Below are 26,423 nucleotides of genomic sequence, written 5' to 3'. Positions count from 1 at the left end.
AAGAGATTCCATGGATGTGTCGAAGTAGTCTCTTGTATGTTTCTCGGCGAGTCACAAGTCAATGGCGAGGTTGTCGATGCGATCGTTCATTGCTTGTTGCCCTTGATGCAAAGCTCGTTGATGAAGCACGGACTAGCGAGATGCTAATTCGTGCGTGTAGACGGCCCGATCTTTCACGACGATGCTTGATCAATAGTTCCTCCCCCTGTTCCTCCTCGCAACCTTCAAGATAATTTTCACCCGCGTACAAAAATACACGAATGAAAATAATAACCCCCTTGGATCAGCACCCTGGCGTCGATGTGATGATCAACCATCCGTCGCTAGTAAATTTTCTCAATGGGAAATCACAGAAAAATACTCATGATTTGGTCGCCCCGAACTAGGCGTTTTATGACTTTTTCATAACTCACAAATAAGTTCCAAAATTGATCTGATACAATGGCCGTAGCCTGGCCGTTATATGGCCAATGCACGTCCCTTCCAGCAAGCCAAATAACCAACGTGAATATCTCAGGAAACCAAATCATGCATGATTAGGACTAGGAAAGTAAATAGGAATCCTAACTAATCGAAGGAATGTAACTACACAAGCAAACTTCCTAATAGAAAATTCATTTTTAATTACACATGCATGCATTTATCTATAGCATGTAACGTGCCTTCCTTTTCGTTATTCAATGGGAACTGAAATGACCCAATCTTGATTCCTTGCGGTGGAGTTCTGAACGTGGGGGTTATTTCCTACGGTTCTGGTTCCCGGTTCTTTTTTGCTTGGACAATGCTATAGTAAACTGCTCTCCCACCTGTACATTTATTTTTAACCCTTATTTCTGGACCGCACAGTACTCGTAGTTTTCCGTCGGCTCCTCGATGAATTTTATGTGGTATCGTATTGCATCTTCTTATAGCCTTATCATCCTCTTCCCCTTGAAGCGAAACTATCCCTGGTTTCGTGTCAATTTTCTGCTCCGCCTTCTCCGGAATTTGTAGCTCTATGTTGATTGCGTTGTCCGCCATTGGTTTCAGCATATGCTTCCTTCTGTCATGCGTAAATGTGTATGTGTTGGTTCTTCCAGCATGAATTGCATCATGATCAAATTGCCATGTCTTCCCAATAGCAACTGACATGCGTCCATCGGCACAACATCACAGTCCACCTTATCAATATAATCTCCAACTACAAACTTCACACGTACCTTATGTGTGATCTTTAATTTTCCAGAGTTCTATAGCCACTCCACATGGTGTGGTTGCAGGTGGCGCCACATGGACAAACCAAATGCCCGCACAAGATATCTGGTAATGACATTTGTAAAGCTACCACCATCAATTATGAACTTGCAAGGACGATTGTTGATCTTACACTGTGTTTTGAAAACACTCCATCGCTGCCCCTTTGCATCACCATCCCCCTGAACCTTTTCCACCAAAAGATTTACACCCTTCATCGGTGCATCAACTTCTTCCTCTATTTCTTTTTTCTCTTCTCTTCTTTTCTGCGAACGGCCTATCCAATCTGCCATGGACACATGCACTGGCATAGGAATAAAATAGATGTGTTGGCCCTTCCATGATACAGAGTAAGTATTTTTCTTGGAATTCCGAACAGCCCCAACACATTTGCACCATGGGTTCCCAAGCAGTAGATGGCATGACACCATGGGCACAGGATAAACGTGAAAAAATTCCGCACAACAATATTTCCCCAAAGTAAAAATTAGCAAAATTTGATGTGTAATGTGGATTTCACCTTTGAACCACTTCAGTGTGTATGGTCTTTCAAGAGGTGTCATTTTCAGCCCCAATTTTTCCACCACCTCGATGCTAACCATGTTGACTGCAGTAGTCTCATCAATCGTCAGATTGACACATCGTTCGTTCACAACGCAACGACTGTGAAAAAGAATGACCTTGCCAATGCCTTCCTCCTCCATCAATATGTTCTTGCTCAACATGGTGATACTCGCCTCCGTAGACAATATTGCAAATTAAATCGCCGTGACTAACCTTAGCTCTAAATACCACTTGATGAGGCACAAATTAGCGAGATGCTAATTCGTGCGTGTAGACGGCCCGATCTTTCACGGCGATGCTTGATCAACAGTTTGTCCCCCTGTTCCTCCTCGTAACCTTCAAGATAATTTTCACCCGCGTACGAAAAATACATGAATGAAAATAATGACCCCCTTGGATCAGCATGTAGGTGTCTATGTGATGATCAACCCTCCGTCGCTAGTAAATTTTCTCGATGGAAAATCACAGAAAAATACTCATGATTTGGTCGCCCCGAACTAGGCGTTTTCTGACTTTTTCATAACTCACAAATAAGTTCCAAAACTGATCTGATACAATGGCCGTAGCCTGGCCGTTATATGGCCAATGCATGTCCCTTCCAGCAAGCCAAATAACCAATGTGAATATCTCAGGAAACCTAATCGTGCATGACTAGGACTAGGAAAGTAAATAGGGATCCTAACTAACTGAAGGAACGTAACTACACAAGGAAACTTCCTAATAGAAAATCATTTTTAATTACACATGCATGCATTTATCTATAGCATGTAACGTGCCATCCTTTTCTTTATTCAATGGGAACTGAAATGACCCAATCTTGATTCCTTGCGGTGGAGTTCTGAACATGAGGGTTATTTCCTCCGGTTCTGGTTCCCGTTTCTTTTTTGCTTGGACAATGCTATAGTAAACTGCTCTCCCACTTGTACATTTATTTTTATCCCTTATTTCTGGACCGCACGGTACTCATAGTTTTCCGTCGGCTCCTCGATGAATTTTACGTGGTATTGTATTGCATCTTCTTATGGACTTATCACTCTTTGTGCACCAAAGAGGTGGCTCTTTGTGACGTAGGCGGACATGTCGTCGTCCTGCTCGATGAAGAATGGGTTGCTAAAAATATTTGGCCTATCCATCATTCCAAGCAAAATATGTGAGTGGGAGAAAGAGAAGAACTTATACCAAATGTACCTTGACCGATGTTGAAGATGGATCAATGATCACTCAAATGTGGAACAAGGAAATAACACAATTGGTACCAATTCTTCTCGGTTTCTCACACCTACACAAGTAAAAGCTTATTGTGGAGCTCGGTTAGGATGGTGGCATAAAATTTGATGCAATTGTTAGTGAGCTTCGATAATGTTGGAAAAGATTCGCAAATTTGCAAATGCAACAAGTAGAACAATAGCAAAATGTGGTACATGGAAACACACACGCAAATAGATAAGTGGGGTCGTGCAACCAAGGAATGATCCAAAATATGGAATCCACGAAAATGCTCTTGTTGCGAAACACTAGAGAGACGCTAGCACGATTGCATAATAGGCGGATACGAAGACTTGTGCACAACCTACTAAGCAAAAATGCAACGACTTCTATCCCAAGTTGCTATATGTATGGTATTCCGATGATATGATCCAAAATGATCGAGTATGACAATCTTAATGTAGTATGATGATACGGTCCTTGCTTAAAATCTCTTTGCTTATCTTTCCCTTTTGCTTAAAAGCTTGTTTGGCTCTTTCTCTTTTGAGCTCTTTTCTCATGTAATTCTTCACGAACCAAGATAGCAATTGTGTATGCGATGAAAACTTTGTGACACAAAAGATGATACCAAGATATATACCAAGATGATATGGTAAGTATGCAATGTGAAGTATGACTACTAATGTGCACAAGTGACGTTGCCGGCGATACTCAAAGGCTAGTCTCAATGGGTAAGATATGTAAAATTGGGGTATGGTGGTTATCAATATAATGGCAAGAATGTATAATGATGAGATATCATGATACCAAGATGGGGTTACCGATTCTTGCTTATGGTATGGTGTCAAAATGGTGAAATGTTTGTTGTCGATGACGCGCCCATGGCAAAGATGAGCTGCGGTGATGTTGATGTCGCACCGTACCTAAATAGCCGAAACACAAATAGGACACGGAACCGTAACTCAAATTCTCAAAACAAGACGTGACCAAATTGTTGGTATTGGTAGCGGTTAAGCGATGGTGGTGTTTGCGGGAAATGGTGGTGCTAGGCGGAAGTGGTGGTGGTATGCGGAAGTGCAAATGGGCACCAGAGCAAAATTTGGCGAAACTTAGGCGGAGAATGGTGCGATGGATGGAAGTATGCTCTTAGGGGTCGGATGTCCGGGGTGGCCGGATGTCCGGGTGTCGGGCCGGATGTCCGGGCTCTGGATCCGTGGACGAACTCGAGCAACTCTGCATGGAGGAGGTAAATTCGGGAGATTTTGTGGATGGAAATTGGGGAAAAGATGGGGGAAAGCTAGATCTACCTGCAACACATGAAATCCGCGTATCAAATCCAACAAAACTTCATCACACCAACAAATCACCAAAAATTTCGGGGGCTATTTTTGTGGGGAATTTTTGAATTAGGGACGAAATCAATAAAATTAGGCTAGAAAACAAAGAGGGAGGCTCCGAAATCGTGATCAACGTGGCTCATGATACCAAGATGATGTAGGGTGGAACCCTATACATCCGATCTTTCACGAGGGGAAACACGTTGGGAAACACGAGGGGAAACATGAGAGAATCACTCAAACCAACAAGAATGATCACACATATGCTAGATCCTCGAACACAAAAGAGATACATGATCCGAATCCAACAAAGGACGATACATAGGGTAGCCAGTTCTTCTCCGAGAGGAGGTCTTGCGGTCTTCCCATTAGGGGTCTTGAATCCAAGGGGATCTTCTCCGAAGAGGTGTGGGTCTCTCACAATGGAGTAGATCTAGATGGATGAGCAAAGCTCTATCTCACATATGAGCTAACACAACGCTAACCCTAGAAAGAGGGAGGAGGAGGACTATATATAGTCTAGGGGGGGTGAAGGAGTACATGGGCCTCGGCCCTACACTGTGCGCAGACAGGGGAGGCGGGATGTCCGGGCTTTCGCGAGGGGCCGGATGTCCGGGTTGGCGAGGTCGGTCTTGATGCATTCGGGACGGAGGACGCCGGATTTCCGGGCTTGGCTGGATGTCTGGGCTGAGGCCAGATGTCCGGGGCCTGTAGGTACTTGGCGGTTGTCGTTGTAGATGCTCCAGGGGCCGGATGTCTGGGGTCATGGCCGGATGTCTGGGGCCTGGAAGTTTCTCTTGACTCCTTCCATTGGTTCTCTTCGTCCGTGAACTTGGGGACTTGTCTGTCTTCACGTGCATCTTCGGGAGGGTCCTCTTGATACCTAATCATGCACAACATCTCGGAATTAGGTAGTAGCCATGTCTCGAGTGGATCATATGTGATATCACTAAGGAAGTCACCTTGGTCTCGAGAGCTCTAGCTCGTGCTCGTGTCATAGGTCCTCTTGGCACTTGGTGAGATGATGGTAGGTCCATGGGGATGACCGTAAGATGCTCTACATCACTTGTTTCTGTAAACTAGGATCTACATTCTATTCAATGGCTCAACATGTGGGGCCTTAGCACAATGACTTCTCGACTGTGTAAAACAAAGATTTTCCCGTCACCGAAAAGGAGGGGGTGTTGGCGGCGCGCTTTTGGCTTGCTCTAGTCCTAGTTGTCATTGATAGAGGCAAAGATGTCCCGTCTTTCGATGACATGGTGGCTATCATTTTGGGGGAAGTGGACTTTGACGATCCGACTACGAACGTGCGAGGACGTCGCACCTTAGCAATCGCTAAACCAACTCCAAGAGGCTATTGACCATGACGGAGCATGATCAACCTAACCACGAAGGTCTGTTTCCTGCAGGCAAACGAAGAACAAGCAAGAAACTAAGATTGCAATCTAGATATTGCGAATATAAGAGGAAAGCTTTATTGATCAAAGGTCGGGTTCTGTGACACCTTTCTCTGGTCGTCCAACACAAACGAAGTACGCGAAGTTGCAGCTACGGCGAACTTTAATCTAAACAAAACCCAAAGTTTAAACGATGACCTAAGGGCTGTATATATGGAGGAAGAGGGGGGAATTTCGTGGCCCTTGGAGGAGGGGACCGAAACCAACCCTAACTCTTGTTTCCCCACACATACGGACTCTAAAAACAGCCTATACTTAAGTATTTCGAAAATACATGGGCCCGGCCCAATAATAAGGTGATGCAACACCTAGAATAGCCTCTAGACGAAATTTATGAAGTGGCATCTTGTATATTTCGTCCAAGTCTTCATGCAGTCCTTATGGTTGCTTCAAAGTCCTGAAATCATCACTTGTAACTCCGTTCTTGATCCCCTTGCGCATGCCATCATCTCCATGCTTGGTCTTGCTTGAGTGTTCATCCCTCTTATCCATGCCAGGTCCTTCATTTGTAAGCAAAACAAATGAATCCAATTTAGGCAGCATCATATTCTCATGAACATTAGAATCATTACCAAGAAACGAAAGTACCTGATAATTTAATTGGCGTGTGCAAGCTCTAGTAATTGTTCCAGTATGTATAACAACAGGGGTTGTGGGTGTAACAATGGTATTGATGTCCTCATCATCCTCCCCTTCTTGAAATGAAGTCGTCCTCGACGGAAGCTCATCTTCCTCACCCAAATAAGGCTTCAAATCTGCAATGTTAAAAGTGGGACTAACCCCAAAATCTACAGGCAGCTCAAGTTTATATGCATTATCATTTATTTTCTCTAACACCTTAAAAGGACCATCAGCATGTGGCATTAGCTTTGATTTGCGCAAATTAGGAAATCTATCCTTACGCAAATGTAACCAAACAAGATCTCCAGGTGCAAACACAACATGTTTTCTACCCTTATCTCCAACAAGTTTATATTCAGCATTCATACGCTCAATTTTTCCTTAGTTAACTCATGCATTTTAAAAATCAATTCATGATGTTCTTTAGCATCAAAACTTCTTCGAAGATGGAAGAGGCAACAAATCAATAGGTGCACGAGGTAGGAAACCATACACAATTTCAAAAGGGCACATCTTAGTTGTAGAACGCAATGAACGATTATAAGCAAATTCAATATGAGGCAAGCATTCTTACCACATTCTCTTATTATTCTTCAAAACAGCCCTAAGCATAGTAGACAATGTTCTATTGACTACTTCAGTTTGTCCATCAGTTTGGGGGTGACCAGTAGTACTAAAAAGTAGTTTAGTGCCCAACTTAGCCCATAAACATCTCCAAAAGTGGCTAAGAAATGTAGTATCACGATCTAAAACAATATTATTTGGCACACCATGCAAGCGAATAATTTCACGAAAGAACAAATCAGCAACATTAATAGCATCATCGCTTTTATGACATGGTATAAAGTGTGCCATTTTCAACAATCTATCCACGACAACAAATATGCTATCCCTCCCCTTCTTTGTTCGAGGTAAACCTAAAATAAAGTCCATAGATATATCCTCCCAAGGAACACTAGGTACAGGCAAAGGCATATATAAACCATGAGGATTGAGTCGTGACTTAGCTTTTTGACATGTAGTGCAGCGAGCAACAAAACACTCAACATCCCGTCTCATCTTTGGCCAAAAGAAATGTGTAGCAAGTATATCCTCCGTCTTCTTGATGCCAAAGTGTCCCATTAATCCTCCTCCATGCACCTCCTGCAACAACAAAAGACGAATGGAGATAGCTGGAATGCATAGCTTGTTAGCACGAAACACAAATCCATCGTTAAGAAAGAACTTGTCCCAAGTTCTCCCTTCCTTACAAATATTTTAAAGTCAAGTTGTGAAAGCATAGTATAACGACGAGACAATGCATCAGCAATAACATTTTCTTTACCCTTCTTGTGTTTAATGACATAAGGGAAAGTCTCAATGAATTCAACCCATTTAGCATGTCTATAGTTCATTTTTGCTTGACTTTTAATGTGTTCCATATATTCATGATCAGAATGTATAACAAATTCCTTGGGCCACAAATAATGTTGCCATGTTTCTAAGGTCCGAACAAGAGCATATAATTCTTTATCATAAGTAGAATAGTTCAGACTAGGCCCACTCAATTTTTCAGAGGGGTATGCAACAGGTTTGCCATCTTGTAATAACACACCTCCTAATCCAATTCCACTAGCATCACATTTAAGCTCAGAAGTCTTTTTAAAATCAGGAAGTTGGAGTAAAGGAGCATGTCTCAACTTATCTTTCAATACTGTGAAGGCTTCTTCCTATGCGGTACCCCAAACAAAAGGCACATTCTTCTTTGTAAGCTCGTTGAGAGGTGCAACAATGGTGCTGAAATCTCTCACAAACGCCTATAGAATCCAACGAGGCCAAGAAAACTCCTCACTTGTGTGACCATTTTGGGATGCGGCCAACTCTCAATAGCTTCAATCTTGGCTTTATCAACTTCAATTCCCTATGGAGTAACAACATAGCCAAGAAAAGATACTTGGTCGGTGCAGAAGGTGCACTTCCCAAGGTTACCAAACAAACGTGCATCACGTAGAGAAAAAAATAGCACGTAAATGTTCCAAATGTTCCTCCAAAGATTTTCTATAAATCAATATGTCATCAAAGTAAACTACCACAAATCGTCCAATGAAAGCACGTAAAACTTCGTTCATTAATCTCATGAAAGTACTAGGTGCATTAGTTAACCCAAAAGGCATGACTAACCACTCATATAATCCAAACTTAGTTTTAAATGCTATTTTCCATTCATCTCCCAATTTCATATGAATTTGATGGTATGCACTATGCAAATCAACTTTGGAGAATATTGTAGAGCCACTCAATTCATCAAGCATATCATCTAGCCTAGGAATAGGATGATGATAACGAATAGCAATATTATTAATGCCTCTACAATCAACGCACATACACGATGTACCATCCTTTTTCGGCACTAAAATGATAGGAACGGCACAAGGACTAAGGGATTCGCGTATATAACCTTTGTCGAGCAGCTCCTGTACTTGGTGCATAATCTCCTTCGTCTCCTCTGGATTGGTACGGTATGGTGCACGGTTGGGTAATGATGCACCGGTAATTATGTCAATTAGATGCTCAATCCCTCGAATAGGTGGTAATCCCGGTGGCACCTCTCGTGGAAAGACGTCAGCAAACTCCTGCAAAATGTTAGTGACAGCAGGAGGCAAAGAGGAAGGCATGTCCTCGAATGAAAATAATGCCTCTTTGCACATAAAAGCATAGCAAACAGATTTGCTAAAATCTCGATCATCAATATCAGATTTGGTGTCAAGTAAACATACACTTTTCAATTTAATTTCAGAAGCAACACTAGATGGTTTATTATTAGGCTTCATTTGTTGCTCAAATTCTTTTGCCACAATTTGATTTTCACTCTTATTTTGCTCCTCTTTTGCTTTATTAGCTCTATTAATATCATCTTTCAAAAGGAATTAGGCAGTCATAGGAAGCAAAGTAATATTTTTGTCCTTATGAACAAGAGTATACTAATTAGTTCTACTATGGTGCACATAATTTTTATCAAATTGCCATGGTCTAACAAGTAATAAGGAACATGCTTGCGTAGGTACCACATCACAATCAACATAATCAGCATATGTAGAGATACTAAAATGCACACGAACAGTACGTGTTACCTTAACCTTGCCGCTGTTGTTGAACCATTTGGATGTAGTAAGGATGTGGATGCGGTCTTGTGGTGAGAGATAGATTCTCCACCATCTCCATGCCAACCAAGTTGTTGCAGGTCCCTCCATCTATGATGACGCTAACAGAACGTTCCTTCACAACTCCCTTTGTATGGAACAAATTATGCCTCTGATTTTGCTCAGCTTGTGTAACCTGCACACTCAAAACACGTTGAGCAACTAAACATTCATACCTGTCAGCATCTTCAGCAGCCATGTATTGCGTCTCATGATCAGAATCATCTCCACCGTGTTCTTCATGTGTAATAAGAGCCAAAGTCTCCTCATCATAGTCACTAGCGGACTCATACCCACCATCCTTAGTAGAAATCATCACACGCTGAGATTTGCATTCTCTCGCAAAATGTCCTTTTCCCTTACAATGACGACAAATAATATCACTTGTGTGCCCTATTGATGCCATGGAAGAAGAAGAGTTCTGCGCAGGCCTGGCAGGTGTGCTCTTGGCAGATAGTGGTGGTTGTGCCTGCTTTCTTGTATCACGGCTGGAGGTGGCACCTGATGGAGGTGCTGGTGCAGTGGAAGTAGAGGATGCACGTGGTGTCCATGATGAAGATTGACCTGCAGAAAAGTTAGTTTGCGCCAATGCCTATCGATCCTGCACTTCACGTTCAGCTTTACAAGCAAGTTGGAATAAACGAGTGATATTATTATACTCCTTATACTCTAGAATGGTCTGAATCTCTCTATTTAATCCACCCATAAAACGTGCAATCATAGCTTCATTCTCCTCAACAATACCACATCTAATCATGCCAGTTTGTAATTCCTGATAATATTCTTCTATAGAATTTTTTCCTTGTCTTAAACGCTGCAATTTTTGAAGTAATTCACGTTGATAATATGGTGGAACCCAACGAGTACACATAGCAGTTTTCAAAGCAGCCCAAGTAGCTGGAATAGGATATAATCTACAATGTTCACACCACAAAACACATGCAAAACTAGTTAAAGCACAAACAGCAGCAGGAACACGTCTCTCCTCGGGATATTGTAAACATGTAAAATGTTGTTCAGTTTCTAACTCCCAAGTAAGATATATATCAGGTACATATCTACCGTCAAATGGTGGAATATTCTACTTTAGTTTAGGAAAAAGGTCATGATCTCGTACCTCAGGTGGTGGTGCAACCCTACCGTTGCGATGATATACCTGAGGACGACCTGGTGTTGGTGGTGCTGGTGGTTGCACGTAGTTCTGATTTTGATCAACCTCATCCTCGTAATGGTCCTCTACCTCTGCAGTAGCAGTAGGAGCTACAGAAGCATCAACAGTGACACCAGAATTTTGCCCAGGGTCAATGGGAACGCGCTGTGATCGTCCCACTTGATTTGGAAGGCGACATTGTTGTTGTTGTTGTTGTAGAGGTGCGTTAGGTGCAGCCGGTGGTGGTGGTGGAAGACGCGCGAGCAATTCATTAAACTTGTTTTCGAGCTTTGTTTCGAACGTCTTCTCCATGCCATCTATCTTCTCCATGGCCTCTTCAAATCTGTTTAGCACATCTTGCACCTGTCCACTCATCATTTGCTGAAATTTATCATGCAACTCCTTATTCATCATGTTCTCCCAGTCAGTCTCGTCGCCGTGTGATCCTTCCATGGTTAGCAGCAATAGAAACACACAAGAATATGATCCTACAGACTACTAACAAGAGGTGGTGGTGGGTGTCACAAATCTGTCAAGCAAATCTCAAATTCTTACCAGTTCTTACCCAGCAGCAGGCGGTGATTGGCAACCTTCATAGTCAAAACTCTCAAAGCTTAGATAGCGTGATTACCAGGGAGAGTCAAACACACGACGTAGATGTATGTGGAGCTTGGAAGGCTTATAATATGGTAGCAAAAAGGGTTAGCAATAATCAATTCAGAGAAGCAGAGTTGATTAAGCGCTCAACGACGGTACTGTGCTGGTCCTAGGCTAGACCATGCTAGAGACGCGAGCCTAGAACACTAACAAAATCACGGGGCTGCACGTAAACAAGGGAGGAGCACACTTTGGATTTTTTTTCTCTTTTTTCTTTTTGCACTTTTTCCCTCTTTTTTTTGCTCCGCAACAAATTTTTTTCAAAAAAGTCAACAAATGGTCTAAAAACTGCCTAGCAAGATTTTTTTTTGAGTTTGGAACTATTTTTCTACTGCGGGTAGCACGGAATCTCGGGAGTCCTACTCTGTCACGACTCAAAGTATCGCGTGATCTGGAACTCAAAAGCAATGCAACAAATACTTGACTCAGACTAGGACTAGTGGCGAAGATGAATTTGGTGGAACTCGGACTGGTGGCTACTATATGTAGGGCAGTGGAACACGGACTGGTGGCAAATCTGTGATGGAGGTGGACTCGGATTATCGTGATGGCGGTGGATATGTGGTATATGGCAGCAGCGATGACGATGGTGGTATATGGCAGCGGTGATGATGGTGGTGGTATATGGCAGTGGTGACGATGATGGTGGTATATGGCAGCGGTGATGATGATGATGCGGCGGCGGCATGACTACTTGTGAACATAACTCAAAACTCTAAAAGACTAGATGCTAAGACCAGCAACTAGACACGACGATGCAACCACAAATTCAACAATGCAAAACCCTAAAAAGATTATGCAAAGGCTCAGATTGGTTAGGATATGATGAACTAACCCTAATTTTTTTGTGGCTTTTTCGTGGACTGTAGGTATGAAGAACAGACTCGATCTAAACTACGAAAAATTGTCAAATCTCACCGAGCAACCTAGAAATCTGATACCACTTGATAGAGGCAAAGGTGTCCTGTCTTTCGATGAGATGGTGGCTATCATTTTGGAGGAAGTCGACTTTGATGATCCGACTATGAACGTACGAGGATGTCGCGCCTTAGCAATCGGTAAACGAACTCCGAGAGGTTATTGACCATGCCGGAGCATGATCAACCTGACCACGAAGGTCTGTTTCCTGTAGGCAAATGAAGAACAAGCAAGAAACTAAGATTGCAATCTGGATATTGCGAATATAAGAGGAAAGCTTTATTGATCAAAGGTGGGGTTCTGTGACGCCTTTGTCTGGTCGTTGAACACAAATGAAGCACGCGAAGTTGCAGCTATGGCGAACTTTAATCTAAACAAAACCCGAAGTCTAAACGACGCCCTAAGTGTTGTATATATGGAGGAAGAGGGGGAATTTCATGGATCTTGGAGGAGGGGACCGAAACCAACCCTAACTCTTGTTTCCCCACACATACGGACTCTAAAAACATCCTATACTTAAGTATTGCAAAAATACATGGGCCTGGCCCAATAATAAGGTGACGCAGCACCTAGAATAGCCTCTGGACGAAATTTATGTAGTGGCATCTTGTATATTTCGTCCAAGGCTTCAGGAACTCCTTATGGTGGCTTCAAAGTCCTGAAATCATCACTTGTAACTCCATTTTTGATCCCCTTGCGCATGCCATCATCTCCATGCTTGGTCTTGCTCCAGTGTTCATCTCTCTTATGCATGCCAGGCCCTTCATTTGTAAGCAAAACAAATGTATCCAATTTAGGCAGCATCATATTCTCATGAACATTAGAATCATTACCAAGAAATGAAAGTACCTGATAATTTAATTGGCGTGCGCGAGCTCTAGTAATTGCTCCAGTATGTATATCAAAAGGGGTTGTGGGTGTAACAATGTTATTGATGTCCTCATCAGTCATACTAGGTGGTCTACACATGTGTAGATTTATTCTTTTTCACGTCTCATGTTCGCCGTACTGCCACGACTGTAGATGAATAGATGGTAAGTTATTCATGGGGAAACCCTTGTTGAGCGTGTTTGCGAGAGAGAGAGAGAGAGAGAGAGAAAGAGAGATAGAGAGAGTGCGTGTGTGATATGTGTAGATACTGAGGCAATGATAAGAGATTCTTTGTGTCTATCTGTGTGGAGGATAGAGAGAGGCATGTACATGGGGCTTTGTGTTGTGTAATGTGGAGACACATAGACATAATCAGAGAGTGAGTGTGTGAGATACACATGTGGACATGGGGAGATGTGTGAGTTAGAGAGATGGAGAATTTTGGTGTGCATCTGAGCTAGAGAGGGGGGAGATATACATACCTAGAGCTGGAGAGAATATGCAAGGGTGTGTGTCTTAAAAGAAGGATCCAGATAGATGGGTGTTTGTGCATGTTTGTGTGTGTTTGTGCGCGTGTTTGTGTGTGAGAGGGAGTGTGTGTATGTGGATTAGAGAGACCACTAATGATGTAAACCTAGTATAGGGAAGGGGAATGGTGTGACATGTGTGTCAAAGAGAGACAAAGGCATGTGTAGTAGCGAGATAGCATGGGTGCGGGCGGGGAGCAGACTATTTGGAAGAGACATCGAGTGTGTGGGGAGAGGGGTGTGAGAGAGAGAGAGAGCTAGCGACAGAGAGAGATGGAGGAAGAGAGGGGTCGTTTGTGTGCCGAAGTGCCGTATAGATAGGGAGACAATGTTGATGTTGTTCAAAAGTGGCCTATGTACGGAGATGCAAGGGAAGTGAGTCATCGTGTGTGTGTGTGTGATAGGGACTTCATGAGAGATCTAGAATAGATGGTGTAGAGAACAATGTGCGAGATTGAGAATGATGATACATTAGGGAGCTATGGAAAGAGTCACAACATATATGTATGCAGGGAAGGAGCTGGGGCAGGTCCGCATGTGGGAGAGATAGAAATTCAAGAGTGGTGTACAAGGAGACAAAGTGTGCTTGTTTGTAGTGGGGGTGTTGTGTGTTGTGAGTGTGCGAGAACCACATAACTAGGGAGATAGATGTTTGGGGGTGACATTTTGTGTGTATGGGAAAGATACACTCTACATAGTGCGTGTGCTTGGGAAAGAGAGATGTAGGGAGTCCTAGAGAGTGGGGGAAGAGATGTGTGCATGCCCGAGAGACAAAGTGATAGAGACCTATATTGGGGTCCGGACTCTAGAAGAGACTGGGGTGTTAATGTGCTCGTGTGTTCGTGTCTGGGGGAGAGAACGACGTGTGGGGGGGACGGGGGGGGATGGCTTCAGATAAAGAGTGAGGTGTCTATATTTGAGGGACTTTAGCGTAATTGAGATATATATGGTCAACAGTGTGTGCACCCATGGTTGATCAATTTGTTTCACGGTTTGGACTATGAGATAACGATACTTTTGAACATGCGTGATATACCTTGATGTACCAGAATTACAACCCTAAGATTGGAATTTTGGAATTCGACTCCATCATTAGCTTTTGTAATTCATTTAAACAGAGGTACATTTTTATGCCGGGATTTTGTGATTTCAAATTCATATATCAAACCTAGAGATATATACATACGGGCATGTTCAAACTTTATAATCATCCACTTTATTCATACACATACACATTTTTGCTTTTGTCATCATATTTAGGATAAACACATTTGGAATTTCATTTGAATTGGACTGTATGATGGTATTTTCTTGTACTACCTCAATGACCCATATTTGAATTGAATGGACAATCTAAGTTTTGAGTTGGAGACATTGATTTTCAAAACTTCCACTTTTTTGCGTGCAAAACAAATAAATTCTCAGCCATGATATCATTGTCGGTCGTACAAGAGCACAACCCTTATAATTTCAGGTGCCAAAAGCTTTCAAACATCCCGCTCACATTGAAATATCACGCACCCGAAAGTTTATTCCTGCGATATTCCTATTTTACCCCTGCCACATGAACGGAAAAAGGGATGATTTGTTAACTCCATTGTTTTCCCCTCTTTGCCCCCAACACTCTTCCCCAGAGCTCCTCCCCATCCCCTCCCTGACCCCCCACAACCACGGCGAGCCGCCGAATCTAGTCCTCCGCCGCAGCGGTGGACCTCACACCCCACCGGTTCTACCTTCCGCACCTTGGAATCCCCAACTACCAACTCACCACTTCACCGGAGCCGCTTCAGCAACTGGCTTGTCCACCGCTCCTGATCTCCTTGACCACCATCATGGTCCACCACACCAAATCTTCTTAACTGGTGCCCTCGTCCACCACAGTGTAGGACCTTCACTGACTCCCTCGTCTGCCCCACGCTGGCCCTTCATACAAGCTCTCATCCGTCGCAACAGATCCGCCTCACCGAAAGCACTTTACACCACGCCCGCCGAAGCCTTCGTCCACTTCATTGGACCCGCTCCACAGACGCCATATTCAACTCCACCGGCCCTGCTTTACTGATGCCGCATCCTCGTCGGGTTATTTTGATTTGTACTCCTTCGGTTTTTCTCTTCTTTATCGTACAACTGTTCACTTACCACATATGACTTTCTTGTATGTCGACAGACACCGCAACCGAAGCACCAGAGCCGTGTCAGCAATGATGACAGTGGAACCAAACTCAACCGCAACACGAGCACCATCGACGATCCTTAGCTATCAAGTATGACAATGATACCCATACGCCACCGAGAATCAGGTACTATTGATGAGGACATCAATACCATTGTTACACCCACAACCCCTGCTGCTATACATACTGGACCAATTACTAGATCTCGCGCACGCCAATTAAATTACCAGGTACTTTCGTTTCTTGGTAATGATTCTATGTTCATGAGAATATGATGCTGCCTAAATTGGATACATTTGTTTTGCTTACAAATGAAGGGCCTAGCTTGGACAAGAAAGATGAACCTTGGAGCAAGTTCAACCATGGAGATGATGGCGTGCACAAGGGGAACAAAAACGGTGTTACAAGTGATGATTCCAGGACTTTGAAGCCACCATAATGAGTGCATGAAGCCTTGGACGAAATATACAAGATGCCACTTCATAAATTTCGTGTAGAGGCTATTCGAGCTGCTGCGTCACCTTATTTTTGGGCCAGGCCCATGTAATTTCGAAATACTTGATTATATGATGTTTTTAGAGTCCGTATGTGTGGGGAAACAAGAGTTAGGGTTGGTTTCGGACCCCACCTCCAAGGGCCACCAAATTCCCCCCTCTCTTCCTCCATATATACAGCCCTTACGACATCGTTTAGACATTGGGTTTTGTTTAGATTAAAGTTCATCGTAGCTGCAACTTCGCATACTTCGTTTGTGTTCAACGACCAGACAAAGGCGTTACAGAACCCCACCATTGATCAAAAAAGCTTTTCTCTTATATTCGCAATATCCAGATTGCAATCTTAGTTTCTTGCTTGTTCTTTGTTTGCCTGCAGGAAACAAACCTTCGTGGTCAGGTTGATCATGCTCCGGCGTGGTCAATAACCTCTCGGAGTTGGTTTAGCGATTGCTAAGGCGCGACGTCTTTGCACGTTCGTAGTCGGATCGTCAAAGTTGACTTTCTGCAAAATGATAGCCACCATCTCATCGAAAGACGAGACACCTTTGCCTCTATCAAGTGGTATCAGATTTCCAGGTTGCTCAGTGAGATTTTACAGTTTTTCGTAGTTTAGGCCGAGTCTGTTCTTCATACCTATAGTCCACGAAAAAGCCAAAAAAATTAGGGTTAGTTCATCATATCTGAACCAATCTGAGCCTTTGCATAGTATTTTTAGGGTTTTGCTTTGTTGATTTTGCGGTTGCATCGTCGTGTCGAGTTGCTGGTCTTAGCATCTAGTCCCTTAGAGTTTCGAGTTCTGTTCACATGTTGTCACGCCGCCACCGCACCATCGTCATCATCAATGCCATATACCACCACCCCACCATATACATCGCCGCTGCCATATAAAATCACCAATCCGAGTCCACATATACCATCCCCATATACAACCACTAATCCGAGTCCACATATACCATCGCCATATACCACCGCCAATCTGAGTCTAGATATACCATCGCCATATACCACCGCCAATCTGAGTCTAGATATACCATCGCCATATACAACCAACAGTCCGAGTTCCACCAGATTCATCTCCGCCACCAATCCTAGTCCGAGTCCAGTTTTGTTGCTTTGTTTTCAAGTTCCAGATCATGCGATACTTTGAGTTGTGACAAAGTCAGACTCCCCAATTTCTGTGCTATCCGCAGTAGAAAAATAGTTCCAAACTAAAAAAAACAAAGTCTGGAAAATTCTGGCTAGGCAGTTTTTAGACCATTTGTAGACTTTTTCAAAAAAAATGTCGCGGAGGGAAAAAAAGAGGAAAAAAGTGCAAAAAATGTGAAAAAGGAAAAAAATTAGAGAATGCTCCTCCCTTGTTTACGTACCGCGCTGTGATTTTGTTCGTGTTCTAGGCTCGCGTCTCTAGTATGGTCTAGCCTAGTGTAATGCCCTCGATGCGGCTATATCTCCTACATGTCGAAGCACGACTTAGAGGCATAACCGCATTGAAAGCAATGTCGCAAGTAAGGTAATCTTCACAACAACCCATGTAAATAGATAAAAGGGGAAAGGATACATAGTTGGCTTACACTCACCACATCACACAAATACATGAATAACATTACAATCATCCAATACACTCATGGTAAGACTACGTACCAAAATAAAGATCAACCCCCACATGCGACACGGTCCCCAATCGCCCCAACTGGGCACCACTACTGATCATCTGGGAAAGACACATAGTAATGGCGAGAGTCTTCATCGAACTCCCACTTGAGCTCAAGCGCATCGTCTGGAACGGTATCATCGGTCCCTACATCTGGTTTGGAAGTAAACTATGAGTCACGGGGACTCAGCAATCTCGCACCCTCGCGATCAAGACTATTTAAGCTTATAGGTAAGGCAAGGTATGATGTGGAGCTGCAGCAAGCGACTAGCATATATGGTGGCTAACCCATTCGCAAAAGAGAGCGAGAAGAGAAAACAAAGCACGGACGAACAACTATGATCAAGAAGTGATCCTAGAACAACCTACGTCAAGCATTACTCCAACACCGTGTTCACTTCCCGGACTCCGCCGAGAAGAGACCATCATGGTTACACACACGGTTGGTTCATTTTAATTAAGTTAAGCTTCATGTTATCTACAACCGGACATTAACAAATTCCCATCTGCCCATAACCGCGGGCACGGCTTTCGAAAGTTCAAATCCCTACAAGGGAGTCCCAACTTAGCCCATCACAAGCTCTCACGGTCAACGAAGGATATTCCTTCTCCCGAGACATTCCGATCAGACTCGGCATCCCGGTTACAAGACATCCTCGACAATGGTAAAACAAGTCCAGCAACACCGCCCGAATGTGCCGACAAATCCCGATAGGAGCTGCACATATCTCGTTCTCTGGGCACACTCAGATGAGACAAGCTACGAGTAAACCAACCCTCAAGTTTCCCCGAGGTGTCCCCGCAGGCAGCTCAGTCGGACAAACACTCGGAGGAACACTGGCCCAGGTGGTTTAAATAAAGATGACCGTTGGGCTCCGGAAACCCAAGGGAAAAAGAGGCTAGGTGGCAAATGGTAAAACCAAGGTTGGGCATTGCTGGAGGAGTTTTATTCAAGGCGAACTGTCAAGGGGTTCCCATTATAACCCAACCGCGTAAGGAACGCAAAATCCGGGAACATAACACCGATATGACGGAAACTAGGGCGGCAAGAGTGGAACAAAACACTAGGCATAAGGCCGAGCTTTCCACCCTTTACCAAGTATATAGGTGCATTAAGATAAACAAGATAATATGGTGATATCCCAACAATAAACAATGTTCCAACAAGGAACGATCTCCAATCTTCATTTGCAACTAGCAACGCTATAAGAGGGGCTGAGCAAAGCGGTAACATAGCCAATCAACGGTTTGCTAGGACATGGTGGGTTAGAGGTTTGACATGGCAATTTGGGATGCATGATAAGCAAGTGGTAGGTATCGTAGCATAGGCATAGCAAAAGAGCGAGCATCTAGCAAGCAAAGATAGAAGTGATTTCGAGGGAATGATCATCTTGCCTGCAAAGTTGTCAGAGTTGACTTGATCCTCGTAAGCGAACTCAACGGGCTCCTCGTTCACGAACTCGTCTCCTGGCTCTACACAAACAAGAACAACAAGCAAACGGAACACAATCAACGACGTGCAATGCTCAAACAACATGATGCACACATGGTGTGATATGTGGGATGCGATATGTGATGCATATGCAAGATTTGACAAGGAATGATTGAACCTGGCCTCAACTTGGAAATCCAAGAGTGCCACTTGAAAGGTGAGGTGATTTTGGTTGAAATCCATATAAAGATCATCAGAATCGGATGCACGGTTTGGAAATGGCAAGCCAAACAAAAATGGCACCGGTCTGCGATAATCAGCAAGTGACCAACTAAATGCATCAAGATAAATATGCTACAGTACTCCAACATGACAAAAAAATACATGGCAGGGATCCACTCATGATACTTGACAAAAGATGAACACTGAGCTACGGCTACGTCATCCATTAACAGGTTCAAACAAGCATGGCAAAAGGGCAAATGATAACAGGTTTTAGACTTGGTGAAATTAACACAATTCTGGAATTTATCACCAGGAAGCACACTTTAGAGCATGAAAACTACATGCTACAGGAACTTAACATCGCAAAGCAAGGCATGGCATGAAGCTACTCAAGGCATTTAACAAAAGTTCCTTAGTGACCTTGAGCCAAAAGGGATCAGAAAATACAATTGCAAGCATGTGAACATGGCAAAAACATAAACAGATTCAGACTTAGTGAAAAACTAGAGCATGCAAATCAGTTAAGGAGTAGGCATGTTTACGAGCTCGATGCACTCACTACAGAGCATGGCATGACAAACTAAGCATACACCCATCAAGAATACATAGCGTAGAATCTAGACATGGTAAGAACAACAACATAGCATGCACGGATCAATAGCAACATCCTCGGCAAAATCGCTAAACATGTCAACAATCTGCCAGGATTCACGATATAGCAAAAGTAGAGCTCGATTGACTCAAGCTAGGTTGCTCCATAAATGCAAAAGAAGACATGGATGCATATAGAACCACAATGTTAACAAAACATCCTTACTGATCATCCTCAAAAGAGGCACGGGTCACTAGGAAACAACATGAACATATGGCATAAAAACAAAAACAGGACAAGGACTGAAATTCTAAGTCCCTGAAATCAGCATTACCGATTACGCTACTTTGCAAGCTTGTGCTAGTCACCACAAATATCACAAAAATACATGACAAGCACCCATGTAAAGACGACATGGCATATAACAAAACACATGTAGAGCTCAGGATCATAGCATGCACACATTAAATATGGCAAAAATGACAAATAGCTATTTGCTGAAACAGATCTGACAAATTCACCACATAGCCCTCTTCCAACAGCATTTCGGGCATCAAGATGAGCTCAAATGAAAATGATGCAATGAGATGAAATGATGTACTCGTCGAGGCGAACATTTTGATATGCTACACGCACAAAATCGGAGCTACGGATGCAGAGATACGACATGATGAATATTGCAAAAAAAAGGGGAGAGGGGAAAGTCAACCCTAGTGGATCTACATCTGGATCGGGGCGAGCACTGTAGCAGGCGCAGCTCGCAAGGTTCGTCGGCCTTCCTGTTCGCCGGAGACGGGGACGCGGCCGGAGTTGACGCGGGGACTTAAGGCCGCCGGAGATCGAGGTGCAGCGAGGAGGAGGGGCCGCCGGAGCTCGGTCTTGGCGCGCTCGACGAGGGGCGGCGAGGCGGCGGCTCTGGGTGGCCGGGACGGAGTGGGCTGGCGCCGGCGGTGGTCAGGCGAGGTGGCGGCGCTCGGGCGAAGACGACGGAGCGGCGAGCGAAGGCGGCGGGGCTGGAGCGGCGTCGGGGGCGAGGAAGATGAAGGCGGGCGACGGCGGACGGATCTGTGCCGCGGGGGCCTGTTGCGGGCTCCCGCGGGCCACGGCGGCGGCGGGCGGTGGTTGCCACATGTCGCGCGCTGATTGGCATGGGCGCGGCGGCGGGATTCGTCCGGTGGCGGTCGGACGTGTCCGAGGGCGGCGGGGCGATTTTTAGGGTTTAGGAAGGAGGGGATCCGGGAATTTCGGGGGAGACCTAGTTTTATAGGTAGGAGGAGCTAGGAGGCTCCAAATTGAGCACGGATTTCGGCCACGCGATCGTGATCGAACGCTCTAGATGATAGAAGGGTTTTTGGTGGGTTTTGGGCCAAATTGGAAGGGTGTTGGGCTGCAACACAAACGAGGCCTTCTCGGCCCCTCGGTTAACCGTTAGAGTGTCAAACGAAGTCCAAATGGCACGAAACTTGACAGGCGGTCTACCGGTAGTAAACCAAGGCCGCATGGCAAGTCTCGGTCCAACCCAGAAATGTTTAACCCCGACACACGAAAAGAGGTAGAAAGGACCACCGGAGGACATAGGAGCACCGGAATGCAAAACGGACAACGGGGAAAATGCTCGAATGCATGAGACGAACACATATGCAAATGCAATGCACATGATGACATGATATGAGATGCATGACAAAGGCAACAACACACGGAGACAAAAACCCGACACCGATGAAATAAAATAACTTAGCACCGGAAACGGCAAGAGTTGGGATACAGATAAGGTATATTACATCCGGGGTGTTACACCTAGGACTAGCACAGTACCGTCGTTGAGCGTTTATTCAACTTTGCATCTCTGAATTGATTATTGCTGACCTTTGTGCTACCATATTATAAGCCTTCCAAGCTCCACATACATCTACGTCGTGTGTTTGACTCTCACTGGTAATCGCTCTATCCAAGTTTTGAGAGTTTTGACTACGACGGTTGTCGATCACCGCCTGCTGCTGGGTAAGAACTGGTAAGAATTTGAGATTTGCTTGATGAATTTGTGACGCCCCACCACCACCATTTTCTAGTAGTCCGTAGGATTATATTCTTGTGTGTTTCTATTGCTACTAACCATGGCAGCATCACAAGTCGGTGAGACTGACTGGGAGCACATGACGAATAAGGAGTTGCATGATAAATTTCAGCAAATGATGACTGGACAAGTGCAAGATGTGCTGAACAATTTTGAAGAGGCCATGGATAAGATAACTGGCCTTGAGAAGAGGTTTAAAACAAAGCTCGATAACAAATTTAATGAACTACTTGCGCGTCTTCCACAACCACCACTGGCTACACCTGCCGCACTTCTGCAGCAGCAACAACACCAATAACGACCACCTCCACGTCGCGAAACAGCCCTCCGCCGAGCGAGTCGTGTCCCTCTTGAGCCTGGCTAAACAGTTGGTGCTGCTATTGATACTTCTGTGGCTCCTGCCGCTGATGCCGAGGAGGAGGATTATGCAGGAGATTACGAGAATGAGGTTGATCAAAATCAGAACTACGTGCAACCACTAGCACCACAACCACCAGGTCGTCCACATGAAAATAATGACAATTGTAGAGCTCCCCCTCAGGTACGAGATCATGAAAATAATGGCAATTGAATATTCCACCATTTGAGGGTAGATACGTTCCAGATATAGATCTTACTTGGGAGTTAGAAACTGAACAACGTTTTACATGTTTACAATATAACAAGGAGAGATGTGTTCCTGCTGTTGTTTGTGCTTTCACTAGTTTTTCATGTGTTTGGTGGTCTGAACATTGTAGATTATATCCTATTCCAACTACTTGGGCTGCTTTGAAAAATGCTATGTGTACTCGCTGGGTTCCACCATATTATCAACGTGAATTGCTTCAAATATTGCAGCGTTTGAGACAAGGAAAAAATTCTGAAGAAGAATATTATCAGGAATTACAAACTGGTATGATTAGACGTGGTATTGTTGAGGATAATGAAGCTATGCTTGCACGTTTATGGGTGGATTAAATAAAGAGATTCAGACCATTCTAGAGTATAAGGAATATAATAATATCACTCGTTTATTCCATCTTTCTTGCAAAGCTGAACATGAAGTGCGGGATCGACAAGCATTGGCGCGAACTAACTTTTCTGCAGGTCGACCTTCATCATGGACACCGCGTGCATCCTCTACTTCCACACGTTCTGCTGCACTAGCACCTCCGTCAGATGCCACCACCAACCATGATACAAGAAAGCAGGCACAAAAACCACTATCTGCCAAGAGCCCACCTTCTGGGCCTGCACAGAGCTCTTCTTCATCCATGGCATCAACAGGGAAAACACATGATATTATTTGTCGTCGTTGCAAGGGTGGAGGTCATTATGCGAGACAATGCCCATCAAAGCATGTGATGATTGTTACTGAGGATGGTGGTATGAGTCCGCTAGTGACTATGATGAGGAGACTTTGGCTCTTATTACAAGTGAAGAACATGGTGGGGATGATTCTGAGCATGAGACGCAATACATGGCTGCTGAAGATGCTGATAGGTATGATTGTTTAGTTGCTTAATGTGTTTTAAGTGTGCAAGTTACACAAGCTGAGCAAAATCAGAGGCATAATTTGTTCCATACAAAGGGAGTTGTGAAGGAATGTTCTGTTCGCATCATCATAGACGGAGGGACCTGCAACAATTTGGCTGGCATGGAGATGGTGGAGAAGCTATCTCTCACCACAAGACCGCATCCACATCCTTACGACATCCAATGGTTCAACAACAGCGGCAAGGTTAAGGTAACACGTACTGTTCGTGTGCATTTAAGTATCTCTACATATGCTGATTATGTTGATTGTGATGTGGTACCTATGCAAGCATGTTCCTTATTACTTGGTAGACCATGGCAATGATAAAAATTATGTACACCATGGTAGAAACAATCAGTATACTCTTGTTCATAAGGACAAAAATATTACTTTGCTTCCTATGACTCCTGATTCCATTTTGAAAGATGATATTCATAGATCTAATAAAGTAAAACAGGAGAAAAATAAGAGTGAAAATCAGATTGTGGCAAAAGAATTTGAGCAACAAATGAAGCCTAATAATAATCCATCTAGTGTTGTTTCTGAAATTAAATTGAAAAGTGCTAGTTTACTTGCCACCAAATCTGATATTGATGAGCTAGATTTTAACAAATGTGTTTGCTTTGCTTTTGTGTGCAAAGAGGCATTATTTTCATTCGAGGACGTGCCTTCCTCTTTGCCTCCTGCTGTCACTAACATTTTGCAGGAGTTTGCTGACCTCTTTCCACAAGACGTGCCACCGGGATTACCACCTATTCTAGGGATTGAGCACCATATTGATTTAATTCCCGCTGCTTCGCTGCCTAACCGTGTGCCATACCGTACAAATCCAGAGGAGATGAAGGAGATTATGCATCAAGTACAAGAGCTGCTCGACAAAGGTTATATATGCGGATCTCTTAGTCCTTGTGTTGTTCCTATTATACTAGTGCCAAAAAAGGATGGTACGTCGCGTATGTGTGTTGATTGTAGAGGCATTAATAATATTACTATTTGTTATCGTCATTCTATTCCTAGGCTAGATGATATGCTTGATGAATTGAGTGGCTCTACAATATTCTCCAAAGTTGATTTGCGTAGTGGATACCATCAACTTTGTATGAAATTGGGAGATGAATGGAAAACAACATTTAAAACTAAGTTTGGATTATATGATTGGTTAGTCATGCCTTTTGGGTTAACTAATGCACCTAGTACTTTCATGAGATTAATGAATGAAGTTTTACGTGCTTTCATTGGACGATTTGTGGTAGTCTATTTTGATGATATACTGATTTATAGCAGATCGTTGGAGGAACATTTGGAACATTTACGTGATGTTTTTATTGCTCTACATGATGCACGTTTGTTTGGTAACCTTGGGAAGTGCACCTTCTCTACTGACCGAGTATCTTTTCTTGGCTATGTTGTTACTCCACAGGGAATTGAAGTTGATAAAGCCAAGATTGAAGCTATTGAGAGTTGGCCGCATCCCAAAACGGTCACACAAGTGAGGAGTTTTCTTGGCCTCGCTGGATTCTATAGGCGTTTGTGAGACATTTCAGCACCATTGATGCACCTCTCAATGAGCTTACAAAGAAGGATGTGCCTTTTGTTTGGGGTACCGCACAGGAAGAAGCCTTCACTGTTTTGAAAGATAAGTTGACACATGCTCCTTTACTCCAACTTCCTGATTTTGATAAGACTTTTAAGCTTGAATGTGATGCTAGTGGAATTTGATTAGGAGGTGTGTTATTACAAGATGGCAAACCTGTTGCATACTTTTCTGAAACATTGAGTGGGCCTAGTCTGAATTATTCTACTTATGATAAAGAATTATATGCTCTTGTTCAGACTTTAGAAACATCGCAACATTATTTATGCCCCAAAGAATTTGATATACATTTTGATCATGAATCGTTGAAACATATTAAAAGTCAAGCTAAACTGAATTGTAGACATGCTAAATGGGTTGAATTCATTGAGACTTTCCCTTATATCATTAAACACAAGAAGGGTAAAGAAAATGTTATTGCTGATGAATTGTCTCGTCGCTATACTATGCTTTCACAACTTCACTTCAAAATATTTGGTTTGGAGACCATCAAAGATTAATATGTGCATGATGTTGATTTTAAAGATCTAATGCAGAATTGTAAATATGGAAGAACGTGGAACAAGTTTGTCATTAATGATGGATTTGTGTTCCCTGCTAACAAGCTATGCATTCCAGCTAGCTCTGTTCATCTTTTGTTGTTGCAGGAGGTGCATGGAGGAGGATTAATAGGACACTTTGGCATGAAGAAGACGGAGGACGTACTTGCTACACATTTCTTTTGGCCAAAGATAAGACGAGATGTTGAGCATTTTGTCGCTCCCTGCACTACATGTCAAAAAGCTAACTCACGACTCAATCCTTATGGTTTATATATGCCCTTACCTGTACCTAATGTTCCTTGGGAGGATATACCTATGGACTTTGTTTTAGGTTTACCTCGAATAAAGAAGGGGAGGGATAGCATATTTGTTGTTGTGGATAGATTCTCAAAAATTGCACACTT

The 26,423-nt window shown here is 43.5% G+C and overlaps 1 pseudogene; it reads right to left on the bottom strand.

Annotated features, from left to right (window-relative positions):
* Positions 1-624: 624 nt before the first annotated feature.
* LOC147990715 (uncharacterized) lies at positions 625-1,656 on the bottom strand (annotated as a pseudogene).
* Positions 1,657-26,423: the final 24,767 nt, after the last annotated feature.

The sequence above is a fragment of the Triticum urartu genome, chromosome 1A (genome assembly GCF_056163025.1).
Source record: "Triticum urartu cultivar PI428250 chromosome 1A, HENAU_Tu73, whole genome shotgun sequence".
NCBI classification, from domain to species: Eukaryota; Viridiplantae; Streptophyta; class Magnoliopsida; order Poales; family Poaceae; genus Triticum; species Triticum urartu.
Note: the sequence above shows the minus strand (reverse complement) of the source record. Positions and strands in the feature narration are given on the sequence as shown.